This window comes from Gopherus evgoodei, chromosome 3, assembly GCF_007399415.2.
Source record: "Gopherus evgoodei ecotype Sinaloan lineage chromosome 3, rGopEvg1_v1.p, whole genome shotgun sequence".
NCBI classification, from domain to species: Eukaryota; Metazoa; Chordata; order Testudines; family Testudinidae; genus Gopherus; species Gopherus evgoodei.
The window spans coordinates 222,828,399-222,841,353 of NC_044324.1; the positions used below are offsets into that span (position 1 = coordinate 222,828,399).

At 54.9% G+C, this 12,955-nt stretch overlaps 1 long non-coding RNA gene across 3 annotated transcripts in view; it reads left to right on the forward strand.

Annotated features, from left to right (window-relative positions):
* LOC115649336 overlaps positions 1-12,955 on the forward strand; it is a 176,440-nt gene that overhangs the window by 77,866 nt on the left and 85,619 nt on the right. For all 3 annotated transcript variants that reach the window (XR_003999811.1, XR_003999812.1, XR_003999810.1), the window contains exon 2: positions 11,370-11,479. This is a non-coding gene — a long non-coding RNA (uncharacterized LOC115649336). The remainder of the gene's footprint in view (positions 1-11,369; positions 11,480-12,955) is intronic.

Consider the following 12,955-nt stretch of genomic DNA (forward strand, 5'->3'; position numbering starts at 1 on the left):
TGATGGGGGAAGTGCAAGAGGGTGAGATGTTCCTTTTTGACTGAGAAGGAGATTTTGTTCTCCTCCTTGCTGTCAGAGCTTGCACAGCCAGACCTGTCATTAGTGGGCATGAAGGTAATGTGGGGGTCCTTTTGTAAGCCCATCTGCAGCGTGTGTCCGGTCATCGCCAGCAGCAATGAACCCACAGGGTGGTTCTACTCTGGGTAAAGTGTTTCCTTTATACTGGCCTGATTTTTAATACTCTTTAATTTCATCAAGTCGCATGTTTTTCATACTTAGAGACAGGACAAAAAGGGAATGAACTGATCAATTGTCATTTTCCCCTTTATCGTTTGCAATCACTTCATCGTGTCTCTCTCCAGTTCTCCTTTTTATGTTAAATAATCCTAGCTTTCTTCATCTCTCCTAATATACATAATTCCCAACACACTTCTGATGATCCTTGCTGCCCTTGGCTGGGCTATTTCAATCTCAGCAACAACTTTCTTAACATGAGATAATCAAATCTGGACCCAGATAAGTGAGAAGCCAACTTCAATGTACAACATGTCACTATCATAGTTTATATATTATATTTTACCTTTTTTTCCCTAATGCACTTGAGCACTGTGTTTGTGTTAGTAACTACGGTAATCTGTCCACAATGACTCCAGTCTTTTTCCAAAAGAGCTCTCAGTTTGCAGAATCCATCTGGAATAGGAAATCTTGGACGCCAGTATTTCAGCCAATATATTTCACCTTCAGTTTATCCAAGTTAAATGTCACCTGCTACTGTCCATTCCCCTAGTGTCTCCAAATCTGCTCATGATGGACAGCCAAAAATGGAGGCACTCCAAATCAGAAGTCATTTTAGAAGGTCTTTCTTTGTATTTGTTTTTTTTTGGGGAAGCACTGGGGCTATTTTTGCAATTAGGCACAATATAAAGCAAATGCTTTAGTGCAAGTTAAGGATAATCGTTAACAGTTACTATATCCTTCTCTGGTTGGCACTACTTAGACCTGGCCTGGAGCACTATGCTTGCGGGTCTGCAATAGAGTCCAGAAATGGAGAATTTCACCAAACCATGGAAGAAGTTGCAAAGCAAAAGTTGTGCAGAAAGATCGTGGCAGATGCTCCCTCATCCTGTGGCTTTCCGACAGCCCAGGGCAATCAGTCAGTCTTCTCACCCAGGGAAGACCTCAGTGTGGGGAGTTTCCTGGATGATGCAGATTTGAAAGAGTCGGCTTTCTGACACACTCTTGCCCCAGGAGAGGCCTTAGCAATGGAGATGCAAGGTGGGTGAGGTCATATCTTATCTTTTTTTGGGCCAATGTCTTGCCAGCAGAAGTCAGTCCAATAAAAGGTATGACCTCACCCATCTTTTCTCTCTAATACCCTGGGACCATGATGGCTAAGGGGGAAGGTGGCCTGGAGATAGCCCTGCTGTGCTCTGGGCATTAAGGGCCATTGGCAGTGGAACAAACGGCTGCTCTAGCTTGTCCAGTGGCTAGCAGCCCTCTCCCCACCCTCTATGCCTGCACTGAGCAATGGAAATGAGAACTGTGCCCTCAGCACAGCAGGAGACACAGTAACTGCCTATCCGTATAGAAGGGGCTGTTACTGAGAGAACACGGACCAGTTAGCCATATTAGTCAACAAAGGCAGAACCAGAAGGAAAAAAAGGACCTAAAATTCAGCAGCAAACCTTTAGAATTAGAGCTATGGGGAAATCCTCCCAGTCATTAGATGAGTGCGTCGAATGGAAGAGGCTGCATGAGGAGGCTGTGATTTTGACAGGCACCGTCTATCAGGGATGGCTTCAGGATAAGGAAATCAATTGTGGCACGGTGCCGGGAAAGGTAAGCCAGCAGAGCTTCCTTTCAGCACTAATGATTGCACGCCTGAAAGACCGTGTCTCCCTGTAAGGGTCCGGTGGTGGGGCTCGTCCCTCTCAGGCGCGGCGGGGAGACAGGGCGCCTCCCTACAGGTAGCAGTCCGTGCAGGGTCCAGACCCCTCAGCCGGGCTGAGCAAACGAACATCTCCATGCAGTTCCGAGTCCTAGCCCTTCAGCAGGGGCTAAGCTGACACAGGGGCTATAAGCCTGGCCCTGGAGCAGGGGTGGGGCAACAAACCCAGCTAAGGGTCAGACCCTCACGCAGGGACTGAACAGCGAGTTAAGCAGCACATGCGGCCTCCTCAGGCCAGGGGGAGGGGCAGTCTGCCACCCTTGGAAGGGTGGCAGGGGGGACGCAGGCCCTCCCACTCCACTGCGTCCCGGCCCGGGGCCCTGGCAGCGGCCAGGGTTCACTGCCATCAGTGGGGAATCCTGGCCACAACACACTGACATGGGTTCAGGGTCCCCTGGAGCCAGCCTGGGGTCGGCTACCCCCGGGCCACTTCCAGTCTCCCCCTCTCTAGGTACCTGTCCTTCACCGGCGTCGTCTGGCGGGTCCCAGACCATGGGTTCCTTGGGATACTGGGCTCGGGGAAGCTCAGGCAGCTCCTCTGGATACCGGGCCGTGGGGAAGCTCAGGCAGCTCCTCTGGATACCGGGCCGTGGGGAAGCTCAGGCAGCTCCTCTGGATACCGGCCTCGGGGAAGCTCAGGCAGCTCCTCTGGATACCGGGCGTAGGGAAGCTCAGGCAGCTCCTCTGGATACCGGGCCGTGGGGAAGCTCAGGCAGCTCCTCTGGATACCGGGCCGTGGGGAAGCTCAGGCAGCTCCTCTGGATACCGGGCGTAGGGAAGCTCAGGCAGCTCCTCTGGATACCGGGCCGTGGGGAAGCTCAGGCAGCTCCTCTGGATACCGGGCCGTGGGGAAGCTCAGGCAGCTCCTCTGGATACCGGGCCGTGGGGAAGCTCAGGCAGCTCCTCTGGATACTGGGCCGTGGGGAAGCTCAGGCAGCTCCTCCGGATACCGGGCCGTGGGGAAGCTCAGGCAGCTCCTCTGGATACCGGGCCGTGGGGAAGCTCAGGCAGCTCCTCTGGATACCGGGCCGTGGGGAAGCTCAGGCAGCTCCTCTGGATACCGGGCCGTGGGGAAGCTCAGGCAGCTCCTCAGGATACCGGACGTAGGGAAGCTCAGGCAGCTCCTCTGGATACCGGACGTAGGGAAGCTCAGGCAGCTCCTCTGGATACCGGGCACGGGGAAGCTCACGCAGCTCCTCTGGATACTGGGCCGTGGGGAAGCTCAGGCAGCTCCTCTGGATACCAGCCGTAGCGAAGCTCAGGCAGCTCCTCCGGATACTGGGCCGTGGGGAAGCTCAGGCAGCTCCTCCGGATACCGGGCCGTGGGGAAGCTCAGGCAGCTCCTCTGGATACCGGGCCGTGGGGAAGCTCAGGCAGCTCCTCTGGATACCGGGCCGTGGGGAAGCTCAGGCAGCTCCTCTGGATACCGGGCCGTGGGGAAGCTCAGGCAGCTCCTCAGGATACCGGACGTAGGGAAGCTCAGGCAGCTCCTCTGGATACCGGGCACGGGGAAGCTCACGCAGCTCCTCTGGATACTGGGCCGTGGGGAAGCTCAGGCAGCTCCTCTGGATACCGGGCCGTGGGGAAGCTCAGGCAGCTCCTCTGGATACCGGGCACGGGGAAGCTCAGGCAGCTCCTCAGGATACCGGACGTAGGGAAGCTCAGGCAGCTCCTCTGGATACCGGGCACGGGGAAGCTCACGCAGCTCCTCTGGATACTGGGCCGTGGGGAAGCTCAGGCAGCTCCTCTGGATACCGGGCCGTGGGGAAGCTCAGGCAGCTCCTCTGGATACCGGGCCGTGGGGAAGCTCAGGCAGCTCCTCTGGATACCAGGCCGTGGGGAAGCTCAGGCAGCTCCTCAGGATACCGGACGTAGGTAAGCTCAGGCAGCTCCTCTGGATACCGGGCACGGGGAAGCTCACGCAGCTCCTCTGGATACTGGGCCGTGGGGAAGCTCAGGCAGCTCCTCTGGATACCGGGCCGTGGGGAAGCTCAGGCAGCTCCTCTGGATACCGGGCATGGGGAAGCTCAGGCAGCTCCTCAGGATACCGGACGTAGGGAAGCTCAGGCAGCTCCTCTGGATACCGGGCACGGGGAAGCTCACGCAGCTCCTCTGGATACTGGGCCGTGGGGAAGCTCAGGCAGCTCCTCTGGATACCAGCCATAGCGAAGCTCAGGCAGCTCCTCCGGATACCGGGCCGTGGGGAAGCTCAGGCAGCTCCTCCGGATACCGGGCCGTGGGGAAGCTCAGGCAGCTCCTCTGGATACCGGGCCGTGGGGAAGCTCAGGCAGCTCCTCTGGATACCAGGCCGTGGGGAAGCTCAGGCAGCTCCTCAGGATACCGGACATAGGGAAGCTCAGGCAGCTCCTCTGGATACCGGGCACGGGGAAGCTCACGCAGCTCCTCTGGATACTGGGCCGTGGGGAAGCTCAGGCAGCTCCTCTGGATACCAGCCGTAGCGAAGCTCAGGCAGCTCCTCCGGATACCGGGCCGTGGGGAAGCTCAGGCAGCTCCTCTGGATATCGGGCCGTGGGGAAGCTCAGGCAGCTCCTCTGGATACCGGGCCGTGGGGAAGCTCAGCCAGCTCCTCTGGATACCGGGCCGTAGGGAAGCTCAGGCAGCTCCTCTGGATACCGGGCACGGGGAAGCTCACGCAGCTCCTCTGGATACTGGGCCGTGGGGAAGCTCAGGCAGCTCCTCTGGATACCAGCCGTAGCGAAGCTCAGGCAGCTCCTCTGGATACCGGCCTCGGGGAAGCTCAGGCAGCTCCTCCGGATACCGGGCCGTGGGGAAGCTCAGGCAGCTCCTCTGGATACCGGGCACGGGGAAGCTCAGGCAGCTCCTCAGGATACCGGACGTAGGGAAGCTCAGGCAGCTCCTCTGGATACCGGGCACGGGGAAGCTCACGCAGCTCCTCTGGATACTGGGCCGTGGGGAAGCTCAGGCAGCTCCTCTGGATACCAGCCGTAGCGAAGCTCAGGCAGCTCCTCCGGATACCGGGCCGTGGGGAAGCTCAGGCAGCTCCTCTGGATACCGGGCCGTGGGGAAGCTCAGGCAGCTCCTCTGGATACCGGGCCGTAGGGAAGCTCAGGCAGCTCCTCTGGATACCGGGCACGGGGAAGCTCACGCAGCTCCTCTGGATACTGGGCCGTGGGGAAGCTCAGGCAGCTCCTCTGGATACCAGCCGTAGCGAAGCTCAGGCAGCTCCTCTGGATACCGGCCTCGGGGAAGCTCAGGCAGCTCCTCCGGATACCGGGCCGTGGGGAAGCTCAGGCAGCTCCTCTGGATACCAGCCGTAGCGAAGCTCAGGCAGCTCCTCTGGATACCGGCCTCGGGGAAGCTCAGGCAGCTCCTCCGGATACCGGGCCGTGGGGAAGCTCAGGCAGCTCCTCTGGATACCGGGCCGTGGGGAAGCTCAGGCAGCTCCTCTGGATATCGGGCACGGGGAAGCTCAGGCAGCTCCTCAGGATACCGGACGTAGGGAAGCTCAGGCAGCTCCTCCGGATACCGGGCCGTAGGGAAGCTCAGGCAGCTCCTCTGGATACCGGGCGTGGGGAAGCTCAGGCAGCTCCTAGGGATACCGGGCTCGGGGAAGCTCAGGCAGCTCCTCTGGATACCGGGCCGTGGGGAAGCTCAGGCAGCTCCTCTGGATACCGGGCCGTGGGGAAGCTCAGGCAGCTCCTCTGGATACCGGGCCATGGGGAAACTCAGGCAGCTCCTAGGGATTCCGGGCGTAGGGAAGCTCAGGCAGCTCCTCTGGATACCGGGCTCGGGGAAGCTCAGGCAGCTCCTCTGGATACCGGGCCGTGGGGAAGCTCAGGCAGCTCCTCTGGATACCGGGCCGTGGGGAAGCTCAGGCAGCTCCTAGGGATTCCGGGCGTAGGGAAGCTCAGGCAGCTCCTCTGGATACCGGGCACGGGGAAGCTCACGCAGCTCCTCTGGATACTGGGCCGTGGGGAAGCTCAGGCAGCTCCTCTGGATACCAGCCGTAGCGAAGCTCAGGCAGCTCCTCTGGATACCGGCCTCGGGGAAGCTCAGGCAGCTCCTCCGGATACCGGGCCGTGGGGAAGCTCAGGCAGCTCCTCTGGATACCGGGCCGTGGGGAAGCTCAGGCAGCTCCTCTGGATACCGGGCGTAGGGAAGCTCAGGCAGCTCCTCTGGATACCGGGCGTGGGGAAGCTCAGGCAGCTCCTAGGGATACCGGGCTCGGGGAAGCTCAGGCAGCTCCTCTGGATACCGGGCCGTGGGGAAGCTCAGGCAGCTCCTCTGGATACCGGGCCGTGGGGAAGCTCAGGCAGCTCCTCTGGATACCGGGCACGGGGAAGCTCAGGCAGCTCCTCTGGATACCGGGCCGTGGGGAAGCTCAGGCAGCTCCTCTGGATACCGGGCCGTGGGGAAGCTCAGGCAGCTCCTCTGGATACCGGGCCATGGGGAAACTCAGGCAGCTCCTAGGGATTCCGGGCGTAGGGAAGCTCAGGCAGCTCCTCTGGATACCGGGCTCGGGGAAGCTCAGGCAGCTCCTCTGGATACCGGGCCGTGGGGAAGCTCAGGCAGCTCCTCTGGATACCGGGCCGTGGGGAAGCTCAGGCAGCTCCTAGGGATTCCGGGCGTAGGGAAGCTCAGGCAGTTCCTCTGGATACCGGGCACGGGGAAGCTCACGCAGCTCCTCTGGATACTGGGCCGTGGGGAAGCTCAGGCAGCTCCTCTGGATACCAGCCGTAGCGAAGCTCAGGCAGCTCCTCTGGATACCGGCCTCGGGGAAGCTCAGGCAGCTCCTCCGGATACCGGGCCGTGGGGAAGCTCAGGCAGCTCCTCTGGATACCGGGCCGTGGGGAAGCTCAGGCAGCTCCTCTGGATACCGGGCACGGGGAAGCTCAGGCAGCTCCTCAGGATACCGGACGTAGGGAAGCTCAGGCAGCTCCTCCGGATACCGGGCCGTGGGGAAGCTCAGGCAGCTCCTCTGGATACCGGGCCGTGGGGAAGCTCAGGCAGCTCCTCTGGATACCGGGCACGGGGAAGCTCAGGCAGCTCCTCAGGATACCGGACGTAGGGAAGCTCAGGCAGCTCCTCCGGATACCGGGCCGTGGGGAAGCTCAGGCAGCTCCTCTGGATACCGGGCGTGGGGAAGCTCAGGCAGCTCCTCTGGATACCGGGCCGTGGGGAAGCTCAGGCAGCTCCTCTGGATACCGGGCACGGGGAAGCTCAGGCAGCTCCTCTGGATACCGGGCACGGGGAAGCTCAGGCAGCTCCTCTGGATACCGGGCCGTGGGGAAACTCAGGCAGCTCCTAGGGATTCCGGGCGTAGGGAAGCTCAGGCAGCTCCTCTGGATACCGGGCTCGGGGAAGCTCAGGCAGCTCCTCTGGATACCGGGCTCGGGGAAGCTCAGGCAGCTCCTCTGGATACCGGGCCGTGGGGAAGCTCAGGCAGCTCCTAGGGATTCCGGGCGTAGGGAAGCTCAGGCAGCTCCTCTGGATACCGGGCACGGGGAAGCTCAGGCAGCTCCTCTGGATACCAGGCACGGGGAAGCTCAGGCAGCTCCTAGGGATTCCGGGCGTGGGGAAGCTCAGGCAGCTCCTAGGGATACCGGGCTCTGGGAAGCTCAGGCAGCTCCTCTGGATACCGGCCGTAGGGAAGCTCAGGCCAGCGTTCCTCCAGGTAGTGAGCACGGCGCAGGCTGGGCCTGGGAGGAGCTCAGACACCAGCGTCTGTCCTCCCCGGCAGTCTGCGGCCAACTGAGGGCTGAGGCCGGGTTTTTATACTTCCTGTCCCGCCCCTTGACTTCCGGGGGGCAGGGACAGATGGCAGTGGCTCCGCCCACTGAGGCACCTGTTCTGGCTCGTCTCTCTCAGGCGCGGCGGGGAGCCAGGGCGCCTCCCTACACTCCCCAACATGGTAGAACTCTGGCAAATCACCGTTCAGCAGCTTGGAGGTCAGAGTTCCTAAGACACCTAGTTACTTGCCTTTTTTTCCAAACAGTGCCTGTGTGAGTGGGCTCTCCGACATTGTGCAGCTCAAAAGTTTTCCTACAAAGAAATTTAGGACATGGCATTTCATATATTAATGAGAGTACTGGGTAGCGACTTAAAATTTGCATGCATAGTTGCCTTGAAAATATACAATCGCCTTAACAAGTTAATGTAAAAAAAGAGGAATTAAAATATCCTTGAATGAAAGTACAAGCTACACCATATTTGCTTTGCTCCACAAATCCAGCTATAATGAAACTGTCATTTGCTATTGTTTTCCACTGTGCAGTTTGTTAAATTAGGGACCTTTTTGATTTAATAAAACAGGTGACTATCCCCAGCAGGGTGTAGTGGGAAATGAGAAACCCACTGCCAATGTCACGTTTCCTTAGAGGGCTTGTCAGATGCCAATTTTAGCTGATGCTCTCTGATGGCACATTTTCAGTGCTGCTGCTTCCTGTTGTGCGTCCTTATTGTCCAGTGCCAAGTTCTGTATGTGAATCCCAAAGCGAACGATAGTGCAGAATTGGGGGGAGTCGCGCTGGAAGAGGAAAGTCTTGGAATCCCCCCCCCCATCCCAACCACATTGTGGTGGCAGCACCAAATTTGGCTTCTTAGAGCCTTTTCTTTGCTCATTCTTAATGGCTGGGGAGCGGTAGGGCTGGCTATCACTCGTAATTACATAGTAATGCAGGAGTTAAATGCTGGTGGGGAGGATGTTAGAACATCTTGAGTTTGTTTGCCACTAATCTTGCAATGCTGGGTTCTTTCTTAATCCTCAACAAATGTTGTCCCCTTGACAACATATGTGGTAAAAAGTTATGATTGTGTGTGGAAAGAGTTTTTAGAAAGGGGCTTACTTTTTCCATAGCTAAACACATTGTTATCCTCCAAACTGTAATCTTATCATATTTAAGTTGTTCCACATAAGTAGACTTATGTATATTTTCAGTAGTTTCAGCTGAAACCTGTTAAGAACAGATGTGCATATGATTGCATGGCAATGATCCCTTACAATGTACTTTTCCATGAACAAACATTATTATTTGCTCCTTAGGGGGAAAGAGAAGAAGAAAGGAATGGAGCCTTCATTAAGGGGAATATTAAATTGAGTGGCTGGGCTTGTTACAAACAGTGTTTTCTAAACAATTTTCAAATAGCCCTTAAAGGACATGAAGCATTTGGAACACAAAAGGGCTTTCTGGAGCGGACCTAGATAAGGCAGGGACAGGATTTGGGATACTTGCTTCTGCCTCTAGAGTGGCGAGACGTTCTGATTGGACGCTTCTGGATAGGCCACTCTAGAGCTGTGGGGCCAGTTGTTCTAATCAGGTGACAAGCAGGCAGGCGCGCCAATCAGATTGCACCAAAGCGGAAGGGCTCTTGGTCCCACCTTGGCTCTCCTGTTTTCCCCCATTCTCACTCACAGTAGGTCACAGTTAGCCAGGATGGGAGTGTTCCAAAATGAACCACACTGAAAATAAACCCAAAGAGAGGGTGGAGAATATCTGTCTCACTAGCAGGGAGTAGGGTGACCAGGGAGCAAATGTGAAAAATCAGGACCGGGGGTGTGTGGTGTGTGTAATACGAGCCTACATAAGAAAAAAGACCCCAAAATCGGGACTCTCCCCATAAAATCGGGACACGTGGTCACCCTAGCAGGGAGCTTCTTCAGCCCAATGCTGGGCAGTGCTTGTGTCTCTATCCCTCAGGACTCCAGACTTTGGAGTGAGGCCATCTCTGCTGCCTCCCGCCCCCTTCCTGCCGCTTAATTTGGACTCTGAGCTAATAGAGAAGCCAGTAGTGCTGACAGACCAGCTCTGCGCTGAACAGATGGGAGTCCAGATCTTCTAAGGTAGTTAGGCAACTAATCAGTGGTGTAGTGGGTAGGACTTGGGTGTAAACTTCTCAAAGGCTCCTAAGGCCCATTTTCACTTTTGAAAACAGGGTTAGGCCCTAGGGTCAAATTTGCAAAGGTCTTTAGGCCCCTAGAGATGCAGACAGGCGCCTAGTGGGAATTCCAACAGCACCTGAGTGAGTTAGCTGCCCTGACCACCGCGGAGGCATTTGCGGCTAATCGAGCTCAGTGGCGCCAGCAATTGTGGGGATGACACATCCTTGGCAGCCTCTCCGGATTCTTTGTCCACTGTGACGAACCTGAGGAGAAGCAGCTAGCTCCGTAGCTGCTCCCCTCTCCATCTCACACTCGCTCATGTCTGTTGGGCAGTTGGAAATTAAGCCCTTGTCGTGAATTGACTACTTTGGTCTCATTAGTGTCGGGGCATGTCTACCCGTGGGGTTGAGGGCCTTGTTTTGAGGGTCTGCTCTCAAAAGCTGATGCTCTGCAGGGTCGGTACGGTCCTGTGGTGAGGCGTTTGTACTGAAACCAAGCAGCTGCAACAATCTGGTCAATTCTCCTTGTAGCTGCAACGGCCAAAAGTTTCTCTGCCAGACCAATGAAACCTTGCAGAAGGGCCATTCTGGTGTCCCCTCAAAGGCTACTGGAACCAGAGAATCTCCAGAAGGCCCCAAGGAAAGTTACTGGGAAAAGCCTTTCTTAAAAGAAGCTGGCAGTCTTCCCCCACGAGGCAGTCCACGTTACTGAGGGCTTAGCGAGGTTTTATTATACGCTTTTCTCTTCAGTCATCGCAAGGGTGGCCCTTGGTGGCTTTGCCTCAGAGGTCACCTCGGTTCTCAAATGACCTGCAGTAAATGAAGTTGGAGCTGCCAGACTGATTGTGGTGTTTGTATATTTAATGAACAAAATTCATTTTTAAAATGTAATCGAGCTCCTGCAGGCTCTCTGGGAAGAAGCTGAATCCAGGGCATTTGCTGGAGAACTGATGTCTGGCAAACAGTACATGGGCTCTTGTGCTCAGCCTGCCTAAAGTACAGGTCTCTCTGCCGTGCCACCTCTCGCAGGTGTTCTTAAGGCGCCAATCTCACTCTGATGTTCTAATTTATATTTCCTTTTTTTACTGTGCTGGTTCATTGGGAGGAACGAGGTACAGCCGGTTGCCTCAGCTTAACACGGGAATAATGATACTCGCCCTCCTTTGCAGAGAGCAGCGATCCAAGCGAAGTATAGTATTAGTCACCATGATATTGGAGTCACCTGACCGGGACTCGAGCCCTGAGGTCTATTCCTGACTCTGCTCTGCTGGGTGGACTTGGGCAAGTCTCTTCCTCTCTTTCTGCTTCCCTTCCCACCCTGTGTCTGTCTTGTCGATTTAGATTGTGAGATCCTCAGGGGAGAGATGGTCTCTCGCTAGGTGTTGGTATGTAGTCTAGGCTAGCACAGTGAGACCCTGATCTTGGGTAAGACCTCTCGGTGCTATTGGAGTACTGATCTAACGTCTAGGTTCCACTGCCCAGAGTTACAGCATCCGGCCCCTTTAAAAGTGAACACATGAGTCGAAAACAGATTTTTCACTCCAGGCCTTTTCTTTTTCAGCTTGTCCAGATGAGAGAAAGCCACATTGCATTCTATTGCATCATACAATGCAAGTCGTGGGCTCACCAGCACAATGATTACTGTCCAGACACAGCTGAGATTCAGAAGAGGTATGTATCTAAAAATATCACTGTGTGATGAATGTACAAAGAGACCATCTTAGCTGTTTTCCTTGTTCAAAAATACAATTGGGCCAGATTCTCAGCTGCTGGAAGTCTGAGTACATCACATAACATGCGGGGGGGGGAGGGGAGGAACATTAATTTATCATATGTACACTCCTATATTCTGCAGACATGATTTTATATTAGAAAACTGTTTGGAAAAATAGGTTTGGGGTTTTATTTTGGATGTATTCCACTGAGCAAAGTCAGTTTCCTTGCCCAGAGTTGTGAGAGGCCCATAACCAACTCCTGTCCTTCACCCCTGCATGTTTTCAGAGAAAACTATGCAGTGCCTATGTGTGGAGGGAGAGTAGATCTAATGCTGCATTTGATATAATGTAGATATGATGCTGACATATAGAGCATGAGCTCATAAACTCACTCAAATGGCCTTATCTTAGGAATTTGTCCCCCAAAGCGCTAATTGACTTCATCTCAAATGGACTTTCGGTTGCACGAGCAATACAGATGGTGTAAGCTGGGATGTAGGCTAGAGCAAACTAAGGGAGCATATTGAGTCAGCCCAAAACTATTTGTGGCCACTGGAGGTTTCCCTGACTTAAAGAGAGCACAAGGCTGTAGGAGTGGCTGCACTGGGGCTGCGTATGTAGAACTCAATCTCCTGGGCAAAGCCCTTTTAACATACAGCTGAGAACCTGAATTTGGGTCCCACGTCAGTCTCTGCACTGGAATGTCGTAGTCTGAAATAAGCTAGTTTGAGCTGGGGCTCGCTAGAAAAGGCCCCTAGAAAATCGGTGTCACTGTATTTTGGAAAAAGAAATCAAGCAAACCGTTGCATACAAATCAGCAGTAAAATTAGTTCTGGGGGGTATAAGCTGGATTGCAGTTAATGAGATGAAACTCCTTTAATACCCTAAGGAGACAGAGACCGTCTATTGAGTTAGACAAGGCATCAAATCTGTTTCTCCTTTTAAAACCCTTTTTGTTCCTGTGACCTTCCTATAATAAACATATTCAGGCAGCTCGTTTCCTAATGAATTCTGCAGTCACCAATTGGCTCATTCATTTCTGGGGTAGTTGATGCAGATCACTGCACAGTGACGAATGTTGCATCAAGCTGCTTGTGTCTAAATGTGTATTGCAATCGGAGGCAGGCACTTGGGTGCTTGAGAGGGTGAATCACTAAATGTTCTTCATAACGTCCTTTCCTTCCCCACCCACCTGGTCGCCTCGCTCTCCACACAGACTTTAAAGTGGGGCTTCTAGAAGTGCATGTGATCGCCTCTTTAAAAACTGGTGTGCACTGACTGCTCATTTATTTCTGAACTCCGAGGTGCCCGATGTTTTGATAAATTGGTGGTTTGTGTTTTACAATCTTATCCTGTGTGTGTGTGTTTTGATTCTCACAATAGAGAGGATGCCTGTGGCTTGATGCAAATGAGCATCAAAGGTCCTTTATGA